Source organism: Pelobates fuscus, chromosome 3 (genome assembly GCF_036172605.1).
Source record: "Pelobates fuscus isolate aPelFus1 chromosome 3, aPelFus1.pri, whole genome shotgun sequence".
Classification (NCBI taxonomy): Eukaryota; Metazoa; Chordata; class Amphibia; order Anura; family Pelobatidae; genus Pelobates; species Pelobates fuscus.
Window position 1 is genome coordinate 338,228,732 of NC_086319.1, and position 14,969 is coordinate 338,243,700.

Genomic DNA, 14,969 nt, shown 5'->3' on the forward strand with positions numbered 1-14,969 from the left:
TTTCTGCCACCATCATCTCTGCCACCAGCATCTCTGTGCCATTGCAGTGCCCCCATACACTCTTTGCAATCTCTCTGCCCTCAGCCTCCCTGTGTAATTTTTCTGGCACCATCATCTCTGTGCCATTGCTCTGCCCCCAGCCACTCTGTGCAATCTCTCTGCCCTTAGCCTCTTTGTGCCATCTCTCTGCCACCAGCAATAAATGCATAAACCTTATATATCATGCCAATGAGCAGCAAATGCATAAACTAGTTTTATCATGCCAATGAAGCCATAAATACATAAACTTGGTATATCATGCCAATGAGCAGTAAATGCACACATCCTGAATATCATGCCAAAGAGCAGTAAATTATTAAACTTTGTATATCATGCCAATGAGCCACATGCGGCTTCAAAATGTCTGCTAGTGCCATGTGCCCCAAAACAATATGTCAGTACCAACTCTTTGCTCCGAGCCACTCTGTGCCATTTTTCTGCCACCAGCATCTGTGCCATTGCTCTGCCATTTGCCTCCCTGTGCCATCTCTCTGCCATTTGCCTCCCTGTGCCATCTCTCTGCCATTTGCCTCCCTGTGCCATCTCTCTGCCACCAGCCTCTCTGTGCCATCTCTCTGCCACCAGCCTCTCTGTGCCATCTCTCTGCCACCAGCCTCTCTGTGCCATCTCTGTCAGAAAGTTTGTGGGAGGGTGACAGTAGGGCAGATGGTGACAGTGTTTGTGGAAGGTGGAGAGAGAGTGGGGGAAGTGGTGACAGTGAGGGGGGAGTGCTGACAGCGGTGGTGGTGACAATGGGGGGATGGTGATAGTGGGGGTGGTGGTGATTGTGTGGGAGGTGGTGACAATGGGGGGAATGGTGACAGTGATGGTGGTGACAATGGGGGGATGGTGACTATGTTGGAAGTGGTGACAATGGGGAATATGGTGACACAGCTGGAGGCAGGTAGTGGGAGGGAATGGTGGGGGGGTATCATGTGGGGAGGCTGTGGCTTAGTTAAATACCTTTTTTTTTTATGTGTTATCCATTCCCTGGTGGACCAGTGGTCTTCTCCTCCTCCCTGGTGGTCCAGTGGGGTAGGCAAACAGTCCGCCAGAGCCTCCCTGTCTGCAGCTCCACCAGATAGTGAGATTTCTGCTCCATGGTGTGCAGCTCTGCAGACCGGAGGCAGTGGCAGACTACACGGAGGGGCCCTGCAACCGGCCGAATACAGGGCAAGCTGCCAGGCCCCCTCCTGGTGTTGGCCCTTGGTCCTCTGTCGGCCAGGTTAATCACCGGTTCGGCAAAGTTGTTACATTTTAGTAATAAGTTCACACGAACTGGTGAGAGGCAGCGGTGAATCCCACCACTGCCCATGGACCAGAATAAGAGGCTACTAATTGAGGAGCATCTTTCTGATCAGGGATGGGTCTGTCTGCTACTGACACTTCTCAGTAGCATTATTAACGTTAAAAGGCAAATTTCCCTTGTTGTTTATTGTGTATTTATTTTTAAGAGACAATAGAGCACCAACATCACTAATTTATTTGATATGTTATGGACTCATTATTATGCTGTATTTGTTTGTATGCTGTAAATGTTTTGCAGAATGCTGCACCATTAACCTGCCTGCCTAATGATCCACACCCAGTCATGCCAGAAAATAATTCCTTATTAGAGGGACACTCTACTGCCCAAATAAAAAAAAAAAAAAAAAAGCCTCAAATGAAAACATGCATGCATTTAATTATGGATTTTTACATTGGATTAGATCTAAGAATAGTTCTCTTGTCTGCAGCCTTTGCAAGCCCTCCCCTTTATCTCCACCTAGACAGTCTGGGGCTGTCCAATCACAGACTCCCTATGCAGCTTTATGGGAAGTCTTTACAAGGCAGGTGCTCTGGGCAAGCCTTCGCATACACTACCCCACTGATGTTTTTTTCATAAATTAAGCTAAAGTTTAGGTCACGTGGATGCAAAACGGCAGATCAGCATCTCTCAAACATACTAAGAGAAAGCCTATCTGATGAGACAAAGACTTGTATGGGTATGGGCACAGTTTCTCTCGGTGATGTATTTGGGTGAGTGGACACCTGAAAGCTACAGGGAGTTTTGACAACTGTCAATTATAAGCAAAAGTGGGTATCGAGAGGGGTGCTCCAAAGAGCACGGGTTGTTCTGGCCCTTAGACATGTTCCCTTAAAGGGAACATGACAAGCACCATATCCACTTCAGACTGATGTAGTGGTTATTGTGCTAGAAACTGTCCCAGTGTAATGGATAGTATTAGTACAGTTTGATTCTTATCTGGATCTCCTCGGGCGCCCACACTGCATCTGGTGTTTTAAATTTTGAAGAATCTAGATCATGGGTAGGAAACTTTCGGCACTCCAGACGTTGTGGACTACATCTCCCTTAATGCTCTTACAGACATAATGTTGTCAAAGCATCATGGGAGGTGTAGTCCAAAACATCTGCAGTGCCGAAGTTTGCCTATTCCCAATCTAGATGCTAATGCAGGTGTTCTATCAATGTGTGAGAGGGTCAGCTGAGTACTTCCGACCAACGACGTAGTTCAATGTGAAGTTGCAATAAAGAAAACCCTGATATCAAGCTTCTCCAACTCAGAGCACAGGATGCAGCACATGAGCAAGGATGGACCCAGGAAAGTGTCAAACCCTGCTAAAACAGTTTGACAGATTATTCTGTAAAGGCGCCCATGCACTCTTGGCACCATAAACACCACACCCAGCTGTGGTGGTTATGGTGCTTGGAGAGTTCATATATAAAGAACAAAATGCCCTCTCTGCATGCACACTAATACAGCAAACACCGGAAACTGAAAAGGTGCAGTGAGACGTCACACAACTCTTTTTAACCAGGCCAAGTTGCGTGCACAAAACTAAAATCTTAAAATATGTTTGATGCATCAGTCATGAAAGTTGGCGTATCAAGCTTCCCCGGCATAATTCAGGGGTGGGGGGGGGTAAATAAACTGAAAATATAGTTCCGTTTTTTTACCCTCAACTTGGCTAGTCTAGACTAACACTTTAACTTTACTTTGAATTCCCAGCAATTCACACATTGTGAATAAGCTACTGTAAAGAAAAGCCACTTTTTCCCCTATAGATCCTAATGTCCCACAACCTCCCCCCCCCCAAAAAAAAAACAACCAGATTTTAAGTTAAGTTTTAAGTTTAAGTTGGCACCCAATACACCGAATCATAGTAAAAATAGTATTTATATTATAAAGCTCATAATTACAAAGTAAAATGAGTATTATAAGGTATAATGTACGACTTCGCAAAAACATTCACATCTGGTAGTCCTAATTAATAGGAACTTATTTTCAAATGAATGCTATTTTTCAATCAGTTTATTCTTCTAATTTCAGATGTAAACATATATTTGAAAACCAAATTGCAAAAATTAGGGCAAAATAGCCGACTTAGAAAATTCCTACTTCTAGTCCCACCTCGGCCAGTTTAACCTGAATTTTTACATTTGATTTTCAATGCGGTACAATTCGGCGTTTAGAGAACAAACAGGAGAAAATGTCCACATAAGCATAAGGAAATCTACACACAAATGTTAGTCTAACCGGGATAAGTAAATCGTACCTGAGTACACAAAGGAGGATACTGTTCCTGGGGTCCTTGGCTTCAGTACATAAAACCGTAGGCAAGTCAGTATTCACAGGACATGTCCTTTGCAGAAATGGGAGCTTCTCTGTTCCTAGTAAGAGATGTGCAAATGATACATCACAAATAAAGCATCTGATTTAGGAGTTTGCAGGAAATTGCAGATAATGAAAATGCACAGAATTCTTTCTTGCTACAAAGTCCATCTAATTCTCCTCAGCTGGTTGTCATGTGGTTTGATGACTGATCAAATGATTCTCCTTTCACAAGCTTAGCAAGGCAATTCATGTTTTTTTCTCCCCTCTGTGGAATGCATTCCGAATGACAAAACATGAAATTGCTTCTCCCTAGGTGCCCCAAAAAAAAAAATACATGCGCACACATTCCAATCTGCAGTTTTCTAAAATGACTACTAGTTTTTTTTGGCTTGTAACGGTGATTCACCTGTTCTTTTTGTAGGTTAGAAAGCTGACAGTTGAATATGACCCACCATAAGCCTTTCTGTGACCATATACAGGGTTATTAACCAAAGAGTGAATTTTAAATTTAAAAGGTTACAATAGCCAAAGTGGAAAAATGATCCAAGTTTTCCATTCAGCTAGTTTGGACATAAAAAGTTTGGCCTTTGAAATTCAATTTGAATCCGTCTTGGATTCTCACTTCACTGAATAGCATTCGTTGTGGAATAATCTCAGCAGTGCTATAGAGAAAATGAAAATTAAGTCATAACTCAATTATCTGTAGAGTTAACTACGGATTCTGCAAAGCCTCTGTTTCTGCATCAAACGCAAGTATCTTTTTAGTTAAAATTTAGTTAACATTTTTCGAAACCCTCTAAACTAAACCTAAGCTATATACACAGCGACGTTGTGAGAAAGTAAATTATTCTTTGGCCTGATCTGTAGGGATCTAGTACACAAATTGACAGTTTAGAGGGCAGTGACAGTTAACCTACGTCTTCTATTTTCCTATAAAAAGCAAAGGGTTCAAATTAATCTTGAATCTAGAAAATGTAAATCATATCCAGAATACTATACAGAGTTTCTGAATGTAACTCTATTGAACGGATGTTGCTAAGTGACAAAGACACCTAATTGTGATGACCTCAGTGGAGACAGAACCAATGCCAATGGACCTTGGTGCTGGAATCGGGTAAATGCCCTTAAAGGGACACTATAGTCACCTGAACAACTTTAGCTTAATGAAGCAGTTTTGGTGTATAGAACATGCCCCTGCAGCCTCACTGCTCAATCCTCTGCCATTTGGGAGTTAAATCCCTTTGTTTATGAACCCTAGTCACACCTCCCTGCATGTGACTTGCACAGCCTTCCATAAACACTTCCTGTAAAGAGAGCCCTATTTAGGCTTTCTTTATTGCAAGTTCTGTTTAATTAAGATTTTCTTATCCCCTGCTATGTTAATAGCTTGCTAGGCCCTGCAAGAGCCTCCTGTATGTGATTAAAGTTCGATTTAGAGATTGAGATACAATTATTTAAGGTAAATTACATCTGTTTGAAAGTGAAACCAGTTTTTTTTTTTCATGCAGGCTCTGTCAATCATAGCCAGGGGAGGTGTGGCTAGGGCTGCATAAACAGAAACAAAGTGATTTAACTCCTAAATGACAGTGAATTGAGCAGTGAAATTGCAGGGGAATGATCTATACACTAAAACTGCTTTATTTAGCTAAAGTAATTTAGGTGACTATAGTGTTCCTTTAATTACCACGGTGGGGGAGGAGGCAGAGGGACACTGTAGTGTTAGGAACACAAAGCTGTATTCCTAACACTATAGAGTTCCTTTAAACTTCCACCCACTGCATAAATGTTTCCACACTGTACTGAAGATTTAGCTCCAAATGGTGAATTCAAGGGGCTCCGTTACAAATTATGTAACTGGAGATGTTGTATTACAAGAGACTTGGGACTAAGAATGAATGGATGTCTTAATTCGACCTGAACAAGCATCAGCTCAGATCAGTCCTACTAATGCCCGTTTATTGGGGTTATCTCGCCTCTTTCTTTACTTGTGAGTCAGGGGGAGACGCATGAAACCGTCAGAATATGTGCTCAGGGCATGCTTTCTGACTCACTGCATCCATTCACTGAATTCATGGCCACAGGTTGGAGGAGAAATTAAAAAAGGTGCTCAAAATGTAGATTACACAGAAATTAGAAATAAAAAGGAATAAAATCGTGATTTGCTTCAATTTCACATACTCAGAACATAAAAGTAATCGCCTGCCTTAAAAGTTATTGGTCAGAGCAAATAGAATGATATAAAGCTTTAGACATTTTTTTTTTTTTTTTTTTTTAAACTGAGCACTCTGGCCAACTGGCAAGCAAATGAACATGGTATTCACACAAGAGGGAAAGGCCAGGAATTCAAAATAAATTAACAAAATTCAAGCAAAACGATCCAAACTGGAACGGAACACTCTCACAAGTGAATGAGCCTCCTAAAAGAATTTACATTAGCCAGCCTAGAAGTCTTTCTGGTTAATGAAAGTCGCTGGAGGTGGAGTTTGAAAATATTTCATACTGAAAACACTGGAGCAGTCATGTTGCTTGGAGTAACCCTTTATAGAAACGCTCTGGGCACTATGACTGCTACAGCCATAAGGACTGGTTATTTTGCAGGGGCTGTCCCTTTTGTTTTTTCCAAATAATTCTTAAGTGGTTTTACAAAAACTGGAGGATTTTTTTCAAGCACCCAAAGCCTAACCCCTTAGCTTGGAACATCATATGACACTTCGGAAGTTCTGAATAGCTGCATGTCTTTCGGCACTGCCAAACGGCCATTAACCCTTCGAGTGGTGCTGGAAAATCCTCTGGTTTTTATCATACTGCTTGGAAAAAGGGGGGGGGGGGGGGGGAAAGGTTTGACAAAACCAAAGGGACTCTATTCACAGCCTGCTAGCACCATAACCTTTACAATAGGTTTTACTGTTTATGCCACTTTAAGATTCATTCATATTTTAGGAAATGTTCCCAGAATATGTAACCTATTAATACATTCATTTTAGAATGTTCCAGTCACATGGTTCTGTTCAGGGGATGGAGGGGTTAATTTAGATCGCTCAAGCAAATAGCGTGGGAAAAGTCCTGCCATGTCCCCACTCTGTGCACTTTCCTTGTCTACCAGAATAAATGTAGGTGTGGTGTGCCAATGCTGGATTTAGCACCTTGTGCAAATACTTCCTACGTCTGGATCAAAGTAATCGTGTTTATGTAAGCATACATTTTCTAGTAAGCGTGAAGGGACGCCCAGAGGAAACCTTAAAATAGAGAGAGACAGTAAAGAAAAATGTTGTGCTTACTTTAAAGACTGTTGAAAAAAACGCTGTTATTATTTTTAAACACTTCTACCGTGTTAATAGTGGGAAATCGTTGTTTATCGATATTGATAAAGTACAGGATAACTCTAAGATCTTAGGATTTTTCTCCATCCCCCCTTCTAGCCAATGCAAAGATATTTTAAAGCAAATCATAGGGTCAGGAACACGTATTACTGACCCTCTAGTGTTAAAAAAAAAAAAAGTTAGGTGCTTGGCCCCTAACACAGGGTCCACCAGTGCTGGCTCCACCCCCTTGGCTGAGATCTCAGCCAATACAATGCTTTCCCATAGGAAAGCACTGGGAGGCTATCGTGCATGTGCAGCAAAATGCCAAGCTGCGCCAATCAGCGTCTCTTCATAAAGATGCATTGACTCAATACTTTATGGGGAAAGTTCAGAGCCTTCATGCAAAGCCTGGAGACGCTGAACATTGTGCAGCACTGACCAAGGAAGCAGCTCTAGTGGCCGTCTGAGTGACTGTCTTTTCTCTTGGAAATGTTATCTTTACATTATACTCTGGTAGATTTATGACCTGTCTGTACTATTCTTATTAAACTGGCACAGCTAGGAATGCTTTCCTGTATGTCTTGATGCATCCACCAGCTTTAATTCTACTTTAATTCTTCTATTTTACGGATTTCAGGAATTGAAACACCAGCACTGGGGATTTGACCAAGTGTTGGAGTCTTCAAAGTAAGTGAATGCTTCTGTATAAATAGATCATTTAGAAAGTTACATCTTCCTGATACATTGTTAATACTGGGGCATGGCTTAGAAAATCTTTAGACCCTAATTTGTCTCAGTTTATGTCTTTGGACTGGGTTGGATCCCAACACAGTCAATATGAGTGTTGAAGGGGTGTTGAGGGGGAGGGGTGTCAGTGTCACTTTACGTTACAGCAATATATTTCATTGAAAGACAAGTTTATAGAAGAAACATATCTAGAGGTTCACGCGGGGATTACGCATTTCTCCACAAATATAAAGCAACAGCACAAGTCCTGCTGGAGGTTCCAACCCGGACACCGATTTGGCATAACTGATGGAAAAGGACTGAGTATTGCGGGCAGAGTAGGGGAGGAAGAGGTCAAAGGCCGCCCTATCCCTAACCAACTCTAAACTGTACACTGGGTGTAGGGGTATATTACCCTTTAACCTGCTGTTTATAAGTGACGATAATTTGAGATCATCAAGTGACGTTTTAAACCCCTCATTAACCCCACATATGCCAACAGTACAAGATATGGAGGAAATAACTGGCTGGGCAACCAGACGCCCACAAGTTCACACTATTGACTCCTCTACACATATTGGATAAAGGCAGAGCCGGACTGGTACAGAAATTTAGTCCTGGGCCCCTGAATATACAAATACCCCTCATGAATTGCAAAGAACACTTACAACAGTTAGAAACACATAATAGGCATCTACATCGTCATATTTTATTTAGTGAAATGCACACAACGACCATTTCTCACAATTTGTTCTCCTAAAGCCAGCCGCCTAACATTAGTAAAATAATATAAATATGCAGCATTGCATTAATAAATAAAATAAAGTGTGTACATAATCTACTTCTGTTTTTTTTTTCAAAAAGATAGACACAAACTGATGGCAATACAAGATGTAAAGCTGTTTAAGCAAGAAGGATTACATAAAATATATGGTGTGAGTTTCTACCACCAAATATGTATCACAAATACAAGAAACAGATTGAAGAATTGCACACAGAGTGCATCATCTAAATAACAGAAATTCGATAACTGCAACTATTGAGGATTTTTTTTTCCTTCTGCTACAGAACTAGATTCATTTGTGTAGCTACTTTTTTGTAGAAGGTGTTACGTCTATGAGATTTATCCCATGGACATAACACGTGGATGACCAATTCAATACAAACATTAAGCACAAGAAGATCTTTAAAGGATTACTCCAACCACCATGACCACTTCTGCTTTTTTAAGAAGTCATGGTGGTAAGAGTCTCGATGTGCGGTGTTCCTATCTGAGTAATTAGCACTTGTAATTATTCCAGAGTAATTACCATTTGTGTGCCGGGGTAAGTTGCATCCTGGGCACATGTGACATTGACAGCCCAGAACTTTGTTCCATTGTGTGTTTTTGTTTTTAAAAACCTACCTCCCTCCATTCTCTTGCCAGCCCAGAGCATGCATATATGTTGGGCTTCTCCGATGCTGGATTCCAGGGAAGTCAACAAACGTTTTTTTTTTTTTACAGGTTTTAGCGCGATAGGAGCAGGATGACATCGTCGATAGTGACCAAACTGTCCCCCCAGCTCTCGAGGGTTAAAGTAACCCTTTAACTATTGCTCTCAGAATTTCACAGTTTGGTTTTCAGTTCAATACAATTGACTGTTAGAGGCCCAATTATCTGACTGCACATGCGCAACATTCTAAAGGAGACAGAATATAAGACAGTTTATTCACTAAACAGTAAACTGAAAACCAACCTGAGAAATTTAGAGAGAACACAAGGGCAAAGTTGGACAAGCAGCTTAATTATACAATGTATAAAGTGCCGCTACCTTGGCTTAAATTTTGCAATTCATTTTTACAGTTCAGATCAATTCACGGTTTACAGAATCCCCTAAAACCCCAACATGTTTTTTGTATATTTAATTGTATTAAGGCATCTATGGGTTTACTTTTTTACTTTCATGTTTAGTTTTTGTTTTTTGTTTTTTTATTATTATTATTATTTTATTATTTATATAGCGCCATCAGATTCCGTAGCGCTGTACAATGGGATGATTTGCATGATTTGTTTTCATATACATATACAATATATAAAACATATTTTTCTTAGAAACCTAAAAGTCCTCTTGCACACAACTGCATATACAATTGTATTCAATATTTCAAACCACTGTGGTACTCACTATCTGAAAACACACACCGAATAGACTACAAAGTATTTCAAACGCAAGGGAGTATTTTGTGCCCCTGTAAATAAAACAAGTTAACATAATTCTTTGAAGTGACCAGTGACAGAATACAGCTATAATCCTTACCCAGCTAACAAAGTGTTTTGACATGCCCTCCATCCCCCAAAACCCAGAAAGTCAGTTACAATAATGACAAGCACTTCAGATCACTTGATGGCAGCCGCTAAGTTTTATCTATGGGAAGTCAAGCACAAGGCTGTAGTTCTGCACCACAGCATCCTGTTACGTCACACGCGGTTTGAATTGATAAAGCTCTGGGTCTTTAACTCATTTTGCAAAGCTGATTAGAACATCTGATTTGTTAATATTTAAGCAACTGACCGAGGCGAGTAATGCAAAAAAGCCTTTGCCTGTGAGCAAACAGCTGGAATGCTGTATTAATCATTTGCAATAAGATATCGGTGGCCAGGATTTACGCCTACCAGCTCTTCTAGGACTACAACTCCCATGATACTTTGCCAACCAATTCTTTTTTAGAACATCTTTAAAACTGCTCATTAATATGCACCTTGTCTGAGCTATGGATTTACTGGAAACAAAAAAATATTCCCCACAAAAATAATTATACCATTTAATTAATAGTAATAAGTAATAAGGCTCAATGTGCTTTAGCATTAACTTATGGAACCGACCACATCTCTTATTAGAATCTGGTATATTTCCATATTCTTCACACCAATATCAAAAGTCAAGTAGGATAAAAATTGATGGCACTCTTTGCAAATTCTAGTAGGTATTTCTTAATGTTTAATCCGTATGCAGAATATCTACCGTTCTACCATTCTGGACCACTACGTCACTGCACTTGTGTGCATTTGGCAAGTGCATATTTACCCAGCATGCCAACACAAGATGTTTCTTTATTAAGTAAATACCAAATATTGGTTCACATTTTATAAGTATTTAGCTTGCTGCGAATGACGCGTTGGACCGCAAAGCATTTGAGCTTTCAGATCCAATGGGTCCTTCACAGCATGAATTGATGGGGATTTCAGGTTTTAGGCCAAAATAGAATTGAATATAATTTTTCCAATTAGGAATCATAGTCAAGAACTTAGAATTCCCTACAAATTCCCTTTAAGGTAAACTTTCGTAAAAAGTAACCTGATTATTATTTTTATTATTATTGGTATCTATATAGCGCCAACTTATTCCACAGCACATTACAATATTTTGAATGGGGGAAGATTTAACAATAAATTAGACAGTTCCAATATGATAGAGGAACAAGAGGTAGATGAGGACCCTGCTCAAACAAGCTCATAGTCTTGATGTTGGACCCTATATTTATACTCAATAAAATGGGAATTGGGAAGAATGAATTAGGTAGCTGCAAGTTTTAGTCCAAAATAGCTAATCCGGTTTTGGCAGTTTATAAAGTCTTGCAGAACATTCTGATTTTACAAGCAGAAAATAATTCCCAGATTTTACTATTAACATGACGTAAAGTCCTGATTTTTTTTAAAGACACGGAGGCGAGTATTATGCATAACTCTTTCTTTATTTCCTCAGCAGCAAAGATAGAGGAATATACATATTATCAAAATGAAAGAAAAAAAAATGTATAGGTACACAGGCAACCAATCACATAACAGAGGAAGTGAATATATAAGGCCTGTGTCTCCCACAATCCCCCTCTTTCTTGCGAAAACCGAAGACCAGGTAAGATGAACGATATACCACTTGGCCATAACAGGAAACGGGAACAATTTGATGACTTCAAGCTAAAAAAGAGAGAGAAATATGGTAATAACCAAACTCCAAACTGTGGACTTACCAAGCAAAACGGTCGGTTATTCATAGGAAAACTGAAATCTGAAAAATATAAAAAATATAATTAATAAAAATTGTATAAATAGCATACGTAATTCACATAAGGCAGACCAAATCTCAACATACCTGAATAGTCCAAATGCATCTCACCCCTATACCCCACACCGGGAGGGTGGGAGGGAATAATACTCGCCTCCGTGTCTTTAAAAAAATCATGACTTTACATCATGTTAATAGTAAAATCTGGGAATTTTATTAAAGACACGGAGGCTCATATTATGCAAGTTTAAAGCTGCGCTATCACCTGAGATGTGATGTGTTCAATTGGTCTAAAATAGAAATTACGGAAGGTCGATTCCCGAGACCAATCCACTGCTCGCATGATGTCCTCTAGACGACAGCCGACTGCAGATGCTTTCGAAGCCATAGCACCTCGCACAGAATGAGGTGTAAAGATAGAGGTAGAAGATAAAAGCCAACGCACCCAAAGTGCCAGAGTTGGTGTCGAAACAGGCCGGTGAGGCGTTCTTAAATAAATGAATAAGGGACATAGATCTGACGAGCGAAGAGACTGTGTAGCTTCCAGATAAGCCTTTAGACAATCCACTGGACCGAGTGCTGGACACCCCGGGAATCTGGGGTACACGAACGATTTGGATGCTTACTTAGTCCTCCTGGAAATGTTGAAAGTCACACCTTCAGGAGTGAAAACAATGGCGTCCCAATCAAGGGCCCTGACGTCGGAAACCCTTTTACACGAAACCAAAACAAAGTAACATTACTAGTTTGGATGACAATTGCTTGAGAGTCAGTCCTTGGTTAGGGTACCATGACGATAGGAACTGCAACATCCCGTTAACGTCCCAAAGAAACGAGCCCTAGGTGGGCGAGCGAGGCGAATACCCTTGAGAAGGCAACACACGAAAGGGTGTCTGCCTACGGGTGAACCATCCAAACCATTATGTCCGGCTGAAATAGCTGAGCGGAAAAGGTTGATAATGCGGTACGCCTTGCCCGAATCAAACAGGAGCGTGAGGAACTCCAGGATCAGATGGAGAGGGGCAGATACGGGATGCATTGCCCGTTCCATGCACCAACTAGACCATTAATTCCATGAAGCACGGTAAGCTGATCTCGTACCTGGAGCCCAGGCGTTATCGAGGAGCAGGAGAGTTGTTCGTGGAACATTCGGGACAACAAAGGTTCCCCTGAAAGGAGCCACGCTACCAGAGGTTATTGATGTAGTAACACCAGCCCGTGTGAGTTCCCATCCGGATCCAGTAGGTGGTCCTGGAAGCTCGGGATCAGCCGGGGGTAGTCTATCGACAACTCCATCAGGCGTGGGAACCAAGGTCGGGATCTCCACAGAGGGGTGATCCGCGTCAGGCAACAATCGTGACGGACCAACTTCGAGATTGTGCGAGCAATCATGTTGAATGGGGGAAAGGCATACAGGCGGCCCGACGGCCACTCTTGGAGAAAAGCGTCCGTCGCCACCGCTGCCGGGTCCGGCCTCCAACTGTAAAACTCCGGTAGTTGAGTGTTCAGGCGTGATGCGAACAGATCAATCTCGAACCGTCCCCACAGTCTGTCCAGACTTTGGAATACCGAAACGTGCAAGTGCCAATCTCCCGAGTCTCTTAAATGTGTAAGGACCTCTCTATTTTGGACCATATGCCTCCTGTGGAAACGTCGCCACAACGAGCACCCCAGCCGTGTAAGCTGGCATCGGACTCTATTACTATATCCGGGATCAAACCGAAATGGCCCTTCCGTTCCAGGCCTCCATGTGAGCCAACCACCACACTAGTTCGTCCCTGGATTCCTCGTCCAGCCGTATCCAGGATTCGTAGGAATGACCCGAACGGAGGTGCGAACCTTTGAGCCGTTGGAGGGCACGGTAATGTAGTAGGCCCGGGAATATCGCTTGAATGGAGGCTGCAAGAAGGCTGATAATTCTTGCTAGCTGTCTGATGGACATATCCGGTACTCGAAGAGCTCGTCGGAGTTCTTTTTGGATGGTCTTCATCTTGGAATCCGGTAGGTATAGGAATTGTCTGATGGAATCCACCTGGAAACCCAAGAATTCCATCGATTGTGCAGGGATCATGACCGACTTGTCCCAGTTGATCAGGAAACCCAAGTTCTGAAGTAGGTTGATCGTCCAATCCAAATGTAACAGTAGATGGTCCCTGGATTGGGACATGATTAAAATGTCGTCTAGATAAATAATCAGGCGTACCCCACGGGTGCGGAGTAATGTCACCACTGGCTTCATGATCTTGGTGAAGCACCACGGAGCCGAGGAGAGACCGAACGGCAGGCAGGTAAAGCGTCATCGCCTCCCGTGCCAGGTGAAGTGGAGGTAATCCCTGTATTCCACCGCGATGGGAACCGTAAAATACGCGTCCTTCAGATCCAACTTGGCCAACCAATCCGATTGCCGAAGGAGGTCTCTGAGGCAATGTATGCCTTCCATCTGAAAATGTTGATAGCGGAGGAACGCGTTGCGAGGACGGAGATTTATCACTGGGCGGACCCTGTCCCCTTTCTTTGGCACTAGGAAAAAATTGCTCGTGAAGCCCGGAGTGGCAAACGGCAACTCTTCTATGGCACCTTTCGCGAACATCTCCTCTACTTCCGCGGAAATCATTTCGTCCTGATCCGGCAGGAGGGATAACTCCCTGGGGGTGGAAAATTGGACAGGCAGAGAAACGAACTCCAGGTTATAACCCTTTACACATTGCAGAACCCAAGCATCTGAAGTTATATTTGTCCACCCCTGGTAGAATAAGGCCAGCCTCCCCGCCACCCGTACATGAGCGAGAGGGGAAAAAAGGGTATTCACCTTAAGGACGTCTGCCCAAAGTGGCACCGCCGTGGTATCTGGAGCCCCAAGATCTCCCTCTGGCTGGGAAGAAGGGAGGTGTCCTTGGATCTTGAAATCCTCGGGAAGGAAAAAAGAACCTCTGGCAGCACGGAACGAGCCTCGGAAACCGCAGCCGGGTGGACGGTTCCTGCTACGCCCGGCCCCTCCGAAAACCTTGGGCGCTTCATGTTCGCCTGGGCTTTGTCTATGGCCTTAAAGGTCTTAACATACGAACCCAGGTCTTTTACGAAGGAAGTACCGAATAACATCCTCTCGTCGGATGGACCTGGTTCCGCCACTGTCATGGCAGCCAATTTAGGGTCGATCTTAAGGAGAATCGTCTTACGTCTCTCTGAGGACATAGCGGTATTCGCGTTCCCCAAAAGGCAGATAGCCCGTTGATGGCCACATC

The 14,969-nt window shown here is 42.4% G+C and overlaps 1 protein-coding gene across 3 annotated transcripts in view; it reads right to left on the reverse strand.

The window, feature by feature from the left end:
• The window catches only part of RAB27A (RAB27A, member RAS oncogene family), an 82,509-nt gene that overhangs the window by 54,588 nt on the left and 12,952 nt on the right, over positions 1 to 14,969 (reverse strand). For 2 of the 3 annotated variants that reach the window (XM_063449074.1, XM_063449077.1), the window contains exon 2: positions 3,598 to 3,712. The exons of the other annotated variant lie outside the window; for it this stretch is intronic. The gene's annotated coding sequence lies outside the window, so the exon portion shown is untranslated. The remainder of the gene's footprint in view (positions 1 to 3,597; positions 3,713 to 14,969) is intronic. 3 annotated transcript variants of the gene reach the window in all.